Consider the following 12,953-nt stretch of genomic DNA (forward strand, 5'->3'; position numbering starts at 1 on the left):
ACAATTTAGTTTGTGGCTGTGAAACAAAATATTAGGTCTTGAGGAATTTGTGAGAACCCGTTGTTAATTTCCCTTCTAAACTTTAATGCCTGCAGATGATCACACATGCCAGAATTGTAGCTGCTATTTTTGCTAGGTGAACATTTGCAGCTCCAAAATGCTGTTAGTTTTCCTGCCATGTGGCGCAGAACTCCTCATCTGAAACCTCAGGTATTTCAGCTCTGTGCACAGATGATAATAGCTCGACCTTGTGCTCTGCATCAATGAAAGCGTGTCCTTGTCAATATGGAACTCCTCCCTCCTTTCTCCTCTTTTCTCTAGTTGTTTGTGTCACAGCCAGCAACTGTCGTGTTGTGTTGCCTGAAACTTATGCAACAACACAGCACAAGTTGGTGTGCTTGTTAGCATGTGTAATGAAATGTGGTTACATTTTAACACACAAACAAGCGCATAAGCACACATCCACAGGTCGTGTTTAGGGAGATTTACAAAGCACTGATAGAACTGAATGTATAACTGTTGCATGTACAACCAAAGTAACTGCAGCCATAGAAAAATAAAGTTATGGGGCTTGTTGGCCTGTAATTTTTTTATTCAAAATTTAAACTACAGATCAAAGAAAAAAAATTAAAGCCTGGGTAAAGCAAAAGTAAATTTGTGTTCTGAGTTCACACCACAGAAAATGTGTAATTAACTACCCAACCAAATTTGAAAAAAAAATTACCGACTCTATAAAAGTCAAAGTCATACAAAAATAAGCAGTATTCTCTGCTCTGACACGCTGCAGTGAAATGATAGACTCTTGTTTGCAGTAGCAGAGCTGAATAACGAGTGCCACCACACAGCGACAGACTGTCGTTTAGCATCTAACAGCAGCTATCGTTAGCACAAACCACACACGCCCACAGCAGACTGAAAGGTACGTGAGTGACAGCTAGTTTGCTTGTTTTTATCTGATTGTGGTATTGAACACAGTTGTTGTGGAACATAGCGAACTCACCACTCACACACGGGGCGAACAAAATCACACTGATGCTATAGACCCTTTTACTATTGGTAAGTTGTATGACAGTTTTGGTGGGCGGGGCTTCGCTGGAGGCAAAACAATTCTCCACAGACGTTAGCTAACACAAACTAGTAAGTTCTGCTGGCTTGTTTTCAACAACGGAGGAAGATGATGTGAGTGGTGCATTCAGAAATACTCATTCCGAGTGTTGGAGTGCACTCTGGCATAGACTGGACCGTTGGTAGATTTGGAGCGCTGTCAGAATGTACCGTTCAGTTGTCCAGAGCAGCGCACTCTCTGAGTGGCAGCGCGCACTCTGGGCACTCTGTCTGAGGAGACGGAGCAGCAGAGCGCCAGGCAAAGTGAGTCTGAAATTAGCTTAACTGTTTGTTGATTCATATAGAAATATAACGCTCCATTTTTTTGAGAAACAGGCCCCTTATTTTAGTGTAGAGCATCAGACTGAATTTACAAATGCACAGATCATTCACTCTTCAGGACCACAAGTGTTAATGTAAACACTGACCAGCGGGACCAGACTAGCCAAACCATATGCTCTCAATCAGTGGATGGATGATTTGACAGGATTGCTGAAGCTTTGTGGTTGATTACTATGGCAATCTTACTAAGGAGGACGATGCTTGAAAGGTTTCCTCCAGTTTGTTTCGCTATCAAAGCTAATGTTAGCTAATTTGCTTAAAAGTTAGCATTATGGAGAAATCCAATATTCCTCTTAACAATTTCTGATGAGGTGGACATAATAATGTCATTCATCCCCACTACAGTAAATACTTTTTCCCTAACCTGATATGACATGCGAGCATTTTTGATGATCGCCTCCATCCTGTCCTTTCATCTTATCACATTTAACCACAGTTGTTTTGTTTTTGTTGATGAGCAGTGGTGGCTGGTATATGCTAAAATGTAAATTTTGAGCCATGACGCCTTCTATTCTGGCTCCCACTAACACAACCAGAGGACATTATAAGACTCCTTTGTAGCCTACAGCCCTGTGGCAGAGAGTCGTGTTTTGCCTCCAGCTAAAAAGATGACGTCATTGTGATGTCGGCCCTAAAAGGGTCTATGCACTCTTACATTAGTAGCAACAAGGTTTGTATATAGTAGATGAGGTTTTGTTAAGGATGGCTCCAGTGCGTCATCGAGCAATGATTTCAGGCCCATTGAAAAAGTCATGGACACAGACTTGGGTGCATCTCATTTCCACCCCTTCCTCCTTGATATGTGATAAACAGTTTGACAGTTTAACTCCACAATGCAGCACTACATAGTTCACAGGCTTTTTAGGCTATATGTTTATTTTCTAACATGTATAATGTGTTTAGAAAGTAATCACTGATATTGCTTTACCCGGACTTTGAAAACTCAATCTATAAAAATCTGCACAAATTCAAAAGAAAAAATCACAGTGTGTGGACAACAGGCTGTTCCTTATACTCCAATGAGGGGGCTTTCAAAGGTCAGTTTTGGAACACAGTTTAGAATTAGGCTACATACGTATTTGACAAGTATTTGCAAGCACAGCAAACATGCCTAATTGTAGTTGTAGAAAAAGAAACAAAATCTATCCAAATATTGTTTTAATACTGAAGTTATTAATCTGAGTAATTGCTCCATCTGTACTTGGTGAGGCTGTCTCCATCTCACCATGCAAACAGGATCTAAACTGACAAGCAGTACAATCTCTTTAGATTTGTTTTTTAGTGACTACAATGAGGCAAGGTGAGGAGGTATGGTAATCAGCGGCCAGTGGCTCACTGACAATAGGCTCCTCGAAATCATCATGTTTGTGAAAGCTTCCTGGAGGAGCCGCGGGCCAATCATCTCTTCTACTCCAAGACAGAGTATGTCTGTTTGTGGCACAGCCTGTGGTGCATGAAATCTGACTGTCAGGGTCTGCTGACGCACCTGCCTGCAGACACGCACTGACGCATTCACACACACAAACACACACTGAAGCTGGTAATTGGGCTCATAAAGCCAAAGGACAAGAACAGCAAAATCTCACTTCCTGTCTTTGTGTAGTGTGCGAGTGTGTGAGTGCGTGAGCGGTTTTCTGTGTCGCAGTTCAAATGCCCTGGCATACTCTCACCCTCCTAAAATCAAGCAATTTCCTGTGAGGCCATTGGAGTGTGACAGCAGCAGGTGCCTAATGGGCAAAGCTTAGGAAACAGGGCATTACCAAAATCCAGCAAACTCAATTGTATTAATCCTCGGGATTAGCAGCTTTAATTCTCAACACGTTTCCAGTCTAAAAAGTCTTATTTCCTTACTGAAAATGGAAGCAGCACGTGAGGTGAATATTTAAAGTGTCGCTGAAGAGTTTTCCTCCTTGTTTTAGTTGGAAAAACGGTTGTTTAAACTTCAGTCTGCGGCCAAAACAGCACATTTTATCCACAACAAGAGCAGTCGTGTTGGAGAAAAACCATCACCACAAGTCGACTCAAATCAGAGACTCCTCTCAGTGCAATTTCCACGTGTACCTTGAAATCTCTGGTTTACCTGTCAGTTCCATGATGTGTGCGGTTTTTGCTAATTAACCCTGCGATCTTTTCCTTGCTGATACTAAAGACCCATTATCTTAACCCCACTCTGCACATTGCCCCTAAGACCACTGAAAACTGTCAGTTTTAATCTCTCTCCCTGCCGTCATCCTCCTCCTGTCTCCTTTACACACACGCTCACACACACACACACACACACACACACACACACACACACACAGCTTTCAAATAAGGGATTTAGATTACAGTGAACAGTGCTAGCTTCATGATGATGAAGTGTGTGTACTCTGAGGGTGAGCCTTATTGGAATTCATATGATGTTTGTTGACTCCCTTCATATAAACAGGTGGCTGTGCGGAGATAACGTACAGCATATTGTGCCGACGATGATGCACCCGCATGCACACACACACACATCTGGTGTTGTGTGTGTGTGTGTGTGTGTGTGTGTGTGTGTGTGGTTTTTTTTAATCCTAAAGCAGTCAGAGGGACATTTATTAATCTCTCTATTTCAGAGGAAGAGCGCCAAAGCCTTTCAGGTGTATGAGCAGTGTGAAGCTGCAACAACAAAACAAAACCAGTTTAGTTTTGTTGTCATTGCTGCTGGAAGGTGTACAATAAAGAGGCTCCATTTTGCTGTTCCCACATCCCCTGCTCCTGTTCTCCCAGATACCCTTCCAGTTTATTATCATGGCTCAATTTAACCAATTTAGATGACTCAGAAGGTCATATGACTATTTTAGATGTGCCCAATAGAAAAGATGAGTACTTCTTTTGAAAAAGAGGGAACTGTGTGTATGTGGTGTGTGTTTTATTTCAAAACCGAAGCGCAGGCGAACACAGACACAAACGTGCCTTTATTCGACTCGTCATTGTCAACGTAACAAGAACCCGACTGTCACCTTAGTGATCCGCAGTTCTTCTCATCTCAAATTGAGGATCGGAACAAAAGGGAAGGCACAAAGTATGTGTGTTTGTGTTTTTGCTACCAGTGTGTGTGTGTGTGTGTGTCCGTGTCTTAATGTTTGAGTGCTCCTTTATTTGATCTTAATAAAGGATGATTTTTTGTCTCTTCTGCCAATGTCTCCACTAACACTACGTCTACATGCTGACCTTGCCACTTGACATCTAGTGCCAAGTCAACCTTTCTATTGATTTCTCATTTCAAAGGTAAAGAAACACAGGCTGACAGTGCTGACACAGCCATTCCAATTCATCATGGCTGAATCAGAAACACTTCAGACTGTGCTGGAAAGATTTAGACTTGTTAAAGGTGCTTTAAATAGGACTTTTTTTCCAGTGCCATGACACAATAATATATACCTGCAAAAGTGATAAAGTAGTTCAATATTGTACCTGGGTTTTAAATGAGTCAAAGGTTGAATGTGCTTTCAGTGAGCGCTGCAGCACAACATATGTGTAACTGTTGCATCCTGGTGTTTGTGTTTGGTATCCAGTTAGTCTGCAACTTTGCTCTATTTTTGTCCAAAAGAGGCCACCACAGTCTGTGCCAGAGACTGAGACGTGGACATGTTGCAGCTTCGTGGTCACTATTGGATGTTTGGACAGTGAGTTATAAATAACTAGATGCTCCTTTAACAAATAATCCTGGCTTTGAAAGCCGCTATGACTCACTCTGCCCACACAGCTTTTATTTGAACGTTACAGTAAACACTAATAGCCCTCTTACTGTATAGGATCACAAAGGACTACATCACCGTTGGCTATTGACAGAGGAGAGCACAAAATACATCTTCCATTTGATTTTGGAGAAAATAAAATGCTTTCAGCGCTGTTATAATAAAGAGAAAAGTGTAGGCTACTTTATAACAAAAAAAAATCATATTTTTCAAAAAATGTAGTGTCTGTGATTCGAAGAGGACGAGTTCTCTGTTATTTTCAAAATTCAGAACTTTTAGCTTAACAACCAACTTCAAAGCACAGGCTGAGCTACACTCTGCATCATCGAAACTGTCAGTCTCAAAAATAACAAAGCATCTGACTGACTTAGAGGAGCAGTCAGTACTGGTTCAGGGCATTTTTGGGAGGAGATTGTGAGACCATTTAGAGAGGATCTGTTATGCTTATTTTAAAGGATCATACTTGTCCAAGTGGAAACCCAAAATACATGTTTACATGCTCCAATGGTGAAAAACACTATTTTCCACCTGTATTCACGCTCTGTCCAGAACACTCCATTTAGCACCTGTCTCTTTAAGCCCCCCTCCCAAAAGCGAATTTGCATCTCCTCGGGATGGCAAAGGAATGACCCACCCTTTCTGCCTTACTCTGCCTCTGATTAGCTCACCCTGACACTGTTTCCCTTAGGATTTTTTCCAGCAGCAGTTTATTAGCGCTGCCGGAAGATATTTAGCATGTCTTCTGACACGAGAAGGGCTTTAGACACATATTTGTACACAACTGTTGATGTCGAATTACATTTTATAAAAGGGTTTTCACACGCCATATGCTGTTCCAACCACACCTGCACGCGAGGGCGGATGTAACATTTGACATCAAGTGTGTCAATCAATATTGTGACTCTAACATTGCTTTTAACAACAACTGAAGACAGGTAAAGTAGAACACAGTTACAAGTCACAAGTTACCCAGGCTACATGATGCCATCAAAGCCAAAAACTGTCACAATCACCCCGTCTCCCCTAAGCAAGCCTATGTTTCCAGTTGGCCACAGAGACCCAAGTCAAAACCTGTAGAAAGTTTTAACAGTGCTACTTTTGCATTTATAACAAACTAGCACAGTCCTGGCAGCATAGTGCAAAGACTAAATATAATTAACGCACTGCAAATGCACCCATATTCATGCTAACAGCAGCCTTGTGTCAATTCCATTAAAACTTTACTGAGCATTTGGGTGGATTTTCAAAAACTCTGAACCTTGCCTTTAGCCAAAAGCAAAAAAAAAACCAACATATTTGCAAAAATGAGACTTAAGTTACATGGTGTTAAACATTCATGTGATGAAGGGTTTAGAAGATGAATATAATATGTAGCCTGCAACATGACCAAAGTCACATCTTTGTAACCACGTGCTAAAAAGCAGATAGGAGCCTTTTACTATACATTTACATTTCAGACACACCACATGGTTGGAATTTTTCAGCTATTTAAAAAGGAGGTAGACTCCTGCACACTGAATGCACATGGCTGAACGACGAAGGCTGCTGGAAAACATATAATTTTCCTGCTCCCCTCACCCAAAGAGGTGAAATAGGGAGACAAATTAGGAATTTTAAAAAAGGTTTTTTTTAAGTGGACTAGTTGGCTGACAGCTGGAGGGGTGGCAGTCAGTCTCCCGGCGTGGCCCGGAGCTTCTGCGAGTCTGACTTCTTTTCTGCTTTTCACCTTTCCTCTTTCCCATTACCTTATTTATAACTACATAATGCAGACATCCACTGCTCATATATATCGGACCTCTCCATTCCCTGTGTGTCTGTGTTATTACCTTGTGTTGAACTGGTGAAATTTCAGCTCCCTCTTCTGTTCATTTGCATGTCCTTGTGCTTTTGGAATTGTTAGGAATTTGTCAGGCCTGAAAATGCCAGAGAACTGGATGTACACTATCCATTCTGCCACAGAGACCAAAGAGGACAAACATCCTGTAGAGTGCCTGTACAGAGAGTTGTGTAAGAATACATTAAAAAAAGATGAACCAAGTTAACATCCACTGATATTCAAAAAACATATGTACATAGCACTATACATGTAATTCTGAAAAGCTGAGAACATGTCAGACTACAGATGCAAGACAACCTCTCCAGTCAACGAGTCTTTAGTGATGCCACTCATCGTACATTCGTGCACACTACTAATACTTTACATTTGTACTTTATAATGTATAGCGGATGAGATTAAACTATACGTTTCTTTACGTTTCAACGGGGCTCTGGTTAACGTGTGGTTAGGTTTTGGCCAAGAATCCACTTGGTTATGATTAGGAAACAACACCTGCTTTTGGTGGCACAATCCCAGCTGGAAACGCAGCACTGACTTGGTTAAAAATAACCATTTTTCATGACACTAAGCTCGATGGAAAAACAGCAATGGGTCACAAAAATACAACAGGTTTTGCTGTTTGTTGCTCTTGAACAGTGGTTTGCAGTGGTCCACTGCTTGGCAGGCATCTCACCTAGTTGTCAAGTCATCCATCATCCCCTCCTCATATACTTTGTCACTTTAGAAGCTGATATGATATAGTACATGTATAAATGTACTATATATCATATTCATGGTTTGCAGAGACGTACAATGCCAACCCTTTCTTCTATGCCACTAGTGCTGCGACTTAACTTAAAACTTAGAGTAAACAAAATCACTCAAAAAGCAAGATGCTTATCTGGAGAGCTAATCAAATCAAGGCAGATTCATTCAACACAACCATAACTGTTATCTAGTCCTGAAGTCTGAGTACAAACAGGCAGATAATCTTTTTACTGTGAGAGAACAAAAAAAGAGATCTTGAACAAATACATAGAGCAACAACAGTCTGGCCATTAACAGACGGACACAAAAATCCAAGACAACTACAGAGGGAAGTAATCACGGTGCAATTGGAGAGATTGAAACTGAGACACAACATGGGGAAGAAAACAGAGCTGAAAGGATTAGTCGATTAATTACTTAGTTAATCATCAGAAAAGTAAACACCTAGTTTAATTAATCCATTAATCAAGTCTTTCTTTTAGCAAAAATTGCTAAACATTCCCTTAATCCAGCTTCTTAACTGCAGATTTGCTGCTTTTCTCTGAATATTTTTTAGGTTTTGGACTGTTGATCGGGCAGTACAAGACATTTGAAGACCTGATGTGATCTGCATTTTTCACTACTTCTGGACATTTTACAGACCCAATAATAAATCGAGAAAATAATTTGCACATTGATTAATAATGAAAATAATCATTGGCTGCAGCCCTCGCAGAAACTTTTAAAAAATCTAATTTGATAACAACTTTTACAAACTTTGATCTAAGTTTAAAAAAAAAAATAATACGTATTGATTTGAGCTGGTCATTGAGTGAATTTAGCTGCACTGCAATATGCAACAACCTGTCATAAACCAAAGGAGACACTGAGAACAACCCACTGAAAGTGACAAATAGTCTTGATTTGCCATACCTGTAAGCATTGTTGTTGCTGTGTCACTTTGTGTGTGACATTCCTTTAATGGCATTCTTTGCAGTTTTCTTTCTATAATTGCAAGAACAATTGTATCAACTCATCTTTCTGACTGATTCTGTGAACTGAGATATTTGTTTTCAAGACTCTATTTTGTTGACGTATAGATAAGAAATCCCTCTGATATAGGGGTTATAAAGCTGTGTTACCACAACAACATTCAGTAACTAATTGTCATTTTAATTGCCAGTGATGAACAAGTTTGCAGCACACTCAAATTTGTATTCCTTAAGGCAAGAAATCGTTCTTTCAATACCCCTTCCTTGTTTTAGTTCGAACAAATGAGTACATTTCTTTGTGCTTTCACTCATTTGCTCACTTAATTTACTGATGTGTGGATTTAAAGGATTGATCATCTGCTTAATCCATTCAAGCCTTCAGTTGTGTGCATGCCTAATTTATTGCATTTATCTCTGAGAGAAAGTAGCGGAAACACCGGAGGAGGAGATGAGCGAGGGATGTTGAAAGGAAGAAGATGCATTTAGGATATTTACTTTGATGTGTTAAGCTTTGCAAACAAAGCTTAAGCTCACCCTAAAAGTAAAGATATTTTAGGAAGAGTGATGTCACACACAAACACCACTTACAACACCATGAACACACACTGACCATTATGGCCATCAAATTCAGAGATTGCCATTACTCCCCGATACCTGATAAGGTGCATTACAAACGTGGTTTTGTTTATAGCATCACTCTAATCTTCCATTTATCTCTTCCTCTCTCTTGGCTCCTTCATCCCTCATCTCTGTCTCCATCTCCGCTCCACCCTCTCTGCTGTTTTCCTTCTCCTCTTTTCATCTCTGTCACTGTCCACCAGCTGGCTAGGTGAGATAACTCCTCCACACCGAGATACTTTCAGCTCATTGGCCTGGTGATGGAACACAGGGCACCAATCAAACGCTGCATCATTAGTCGTGGAGATCAAGAGCTGAGGCAGTGCGCTTATCTGGTCTTACTGATCCTGCACTGTTCTAACCCATCCTGCACATCCCACAACTATGTGGAAACACACTCCAGTCTGGTGTGTGTGCACAATAGCTCCCTCTTGTTAATTCCTCTTTAAATGTGGAGTAATCAGATTTGTTTCAGATAACGCGGTGCTCTTACAATGACTGACAAAGTAAAAAAGATTATTTTTGTAAGGCCTCGGCATATCCGAGTTAAAGTTCCTTCATTCTGTTACTTTAAGGCTGATAAAAAAACCGCAGCATTTAATTTGTGTGAATGTGGCTGGTAATTACACTTCATTCATTGCCAACGCTTAATCTCATCTTCAATCAGCTTGGATGATGAAAAATAACTTGACCCGTGTGCAAGTGTGCACGCAGGTATGTGTGTGTGTGCAAGTGTCTGTGTCTACTCCTGGTAGCGTTTAATGTGTCTGAGAGAACAGCCACTGCTTTACACAAACTTCGGAGAGCACAGCTGCAGTGAGCTAAGACGTGAACCAGACCTCAAGAGCTACATCAAGGAGGGAATAAAAGCATAAGGAATGTTGGAAAGATGAGAGTGAATTGTTAACTGCAATATACCAAGACTTAGCTACAGCCATGCTAACGGCTCTGTGAGGCTGCCCTTAGGCACAGTGCTGCAATGTCAGCGTGTCAAATGTTCAGAATGACAAATATGGTGAAACCTGGGTATCATGCTTACATTTGTTTACCATTATGCTAACATTTGCTATCAGCTGGGACTCATGGGAATAGAAGAGGGGCATAAATACCTCCAAGTGGCCTAATTGCATGGTAACCCGCACAAGAGTTGTTGTGACATTTCACAAAAGAGCCGCAAATAGCCTGTATACGTAGGATGGGTCTTAAAATAATCAGAGATCCCTCTTATCCAGCTAAAGCACATTTTGTTCCCTTCCTTCAGGAAAAAGGGTTGCACAGTATTAAGAGCAGAGCTTGTTTATATAACTGCACATATTCTGAGGCAGTGAGGGCCCTTAACTCCTCATCATCAGTTCAATCCCTGAATGTAACTTAACTGTGTCCCCTAGCAGGTTTTTAATGCACGAGAAACTTTGTTTTATTTGCTCCATTAGAGTATTTGATACATTTATGCTATTTTTATATGCTTATGCATACGTGTATGTATTTGTATTGTATTGTTTTGTCTGCCCCGAGCACACACCGAGACATATTCCTATCAATTTTTTATTGAAATGGTAATAAATAATTGAATCTTGAACTGAACAGTGGTGCTAACGGAAAAGTCGGAGGATCACCTAAGTCATTAGGCTTCATCATCTCTATAAATAATGGCCCAAAATTTCATGGCAATCCATCCAGTAGCTGTTTAGATATCTCATCAAAATCAAAATGGTGGTCCGAACAGTGTCTGTGCCAAACTAGCTCTGCACAGATTAATAGAAGGCTTACTGCACAACCCAGGTGTTAACACATTTACTCACTTTGTCGCACTGATGAGTTAATTCTATCTTTACTGACATGTCACCTAAATTAACACAAAACAGCACAACTAAATCCACACAAACTAAAAAGGGCCTGCTGGAAAAAATAACACTCCAACAAATCAATCACAGAGCTGCAGTGCGCACTGCACACTGCATGCTTATTTGCCACATTCATGGGAGTAAATGTTGCTTTACTTGAAGCTTCGCTGCTGAATTGACAATAATCTCTGGAACCTCCTTTTTCCGCCTGTTGGAATCATCTCCTGTTCTCCCTCAGTATCATGTCAAACCACTGAGCTATCTGGCTTGAAACTCTCCTCGCTATTAACACACAAGTATGTAAGAAACGGTGTTTGGAAAAGTGTGAAGAGTTTTTTTAATCACATTAGTGACATTAGGATTCAAGCCGCTACAAGCTGTTATGCTGCTTAGTGCTGAGGGATGAGTGCACCCTGGTGGGCCCTCATAGACTGTTCAGCTCACTGCCTGGAAAATGTAAAATAGTCCTGTGCTGCCATCCTGTGTTTACGCCATATGTTAGCATGAATGTTTAGTGTGCACATTAATTAAGCCTCCCTGTATATTTTGATTATTGTTAAATAAAGCACAGTAAGGAAGATATTCTAGTTTCAACATCTATCTATCTATCTCCAGAAAGCTTTTCAAATTCAAGGGGCTGCCATCTTCTGGCTTTTAGTGTGTTCATCTCTCCTATCAGTCATCTAAACAGTGCAGAGACAGACTTGATCCCAGAAAAGGTTTACTGGTCTATTACCATCCACCAACAAGCAGTGGTCTGTCTGACTGTTCTGACAGGTCATTCGACTACTAAGTCTGACCTTTGTCAGAGTGCATCTCGTCTCCAAGCTTCAAATATGATAACATTTCAGACAGAAAGGTTAATAGGAGGGCTCGGGCAAATTTAGAGAAGGTCAAAGATCTCCCCCACCCCTACACAGTAACACAAAGGAACAAACAACTCAATAGAAACATACATCTTAAAGGCTGAATCAGTGGGTGATTTGAGGGGTGTTGACGTATAATTAGCCTCGCAGGGCTATCACATAGGTTAGTTTGGATTATCAGATATTGTGTGTAGCATTCAGGAGGCGTCATTTCAAGTGAAAGTGTAACAAGGCTGCTCAGTATTATTATTATTCACTGTGTTTAAATGTGTGAAGTCCACATGCACAACAGCTCCTGTTAAATGAAGCAGTTCCTGACTTCAGCCAGCAGGTGGTGCTGCAGCCTTCCAACAGAGCACACAGGGGTCTGTATGACCTCATTGTGATCCAGTAAAACCCCAAAGTCATCCAGTAATGTGATGTCACACATTAACATCGTTCTTACCAGAACCTACATGTGCGCATTGCTCTTACCCGGCTCACGGTATCATTTCAAAAGGTTGAGGTCATGTTGACTCATTATCACTGCTATTCTGAGATGAGCCATCAGCAATGAGATGGACACTCTCTCCGGCTGCATCAGCAGGCTGTAACTGGACCTCTGGCAAGATTAAAGACCAGCAGGTTTCATGATGTCAGCAGAGGGCCAAGAGCTTTCTAAACGTCACGGCTTTATTAGAGCCTGATGTGCCTAATCAGTCGCAAAAAGGATGTGACAAATAATGTTAAAACTATGCCCACATCTCTGCTCAAGATGATAACCAGCTAAATTGTTGTAAAATAAGTTGTAATTTGGCAGTGAGAAAAAATAAATGACAGTGAATATAACAAATACAGTGTGGGATGATGTGTAGGGCTATAGCTAATGATTATTTCCTTGATTAACAAATTGCAAAATTCAA

Source organism: Epinephelus lanceolatus, chromosome 7, assembly GCF_041903045.1.
Source record: "Epinephelus lanceolatus isolate andai-2023 chromosome 7, ASM4190304v1, whole genome shotgun sequence".
Taxonomy (NCBI): Eukaryota; Metazoa; Chordata; class Actinopteri; order Perciformes; family Serranidae; genus Epinephelus; species Epinephelus lanceolatus.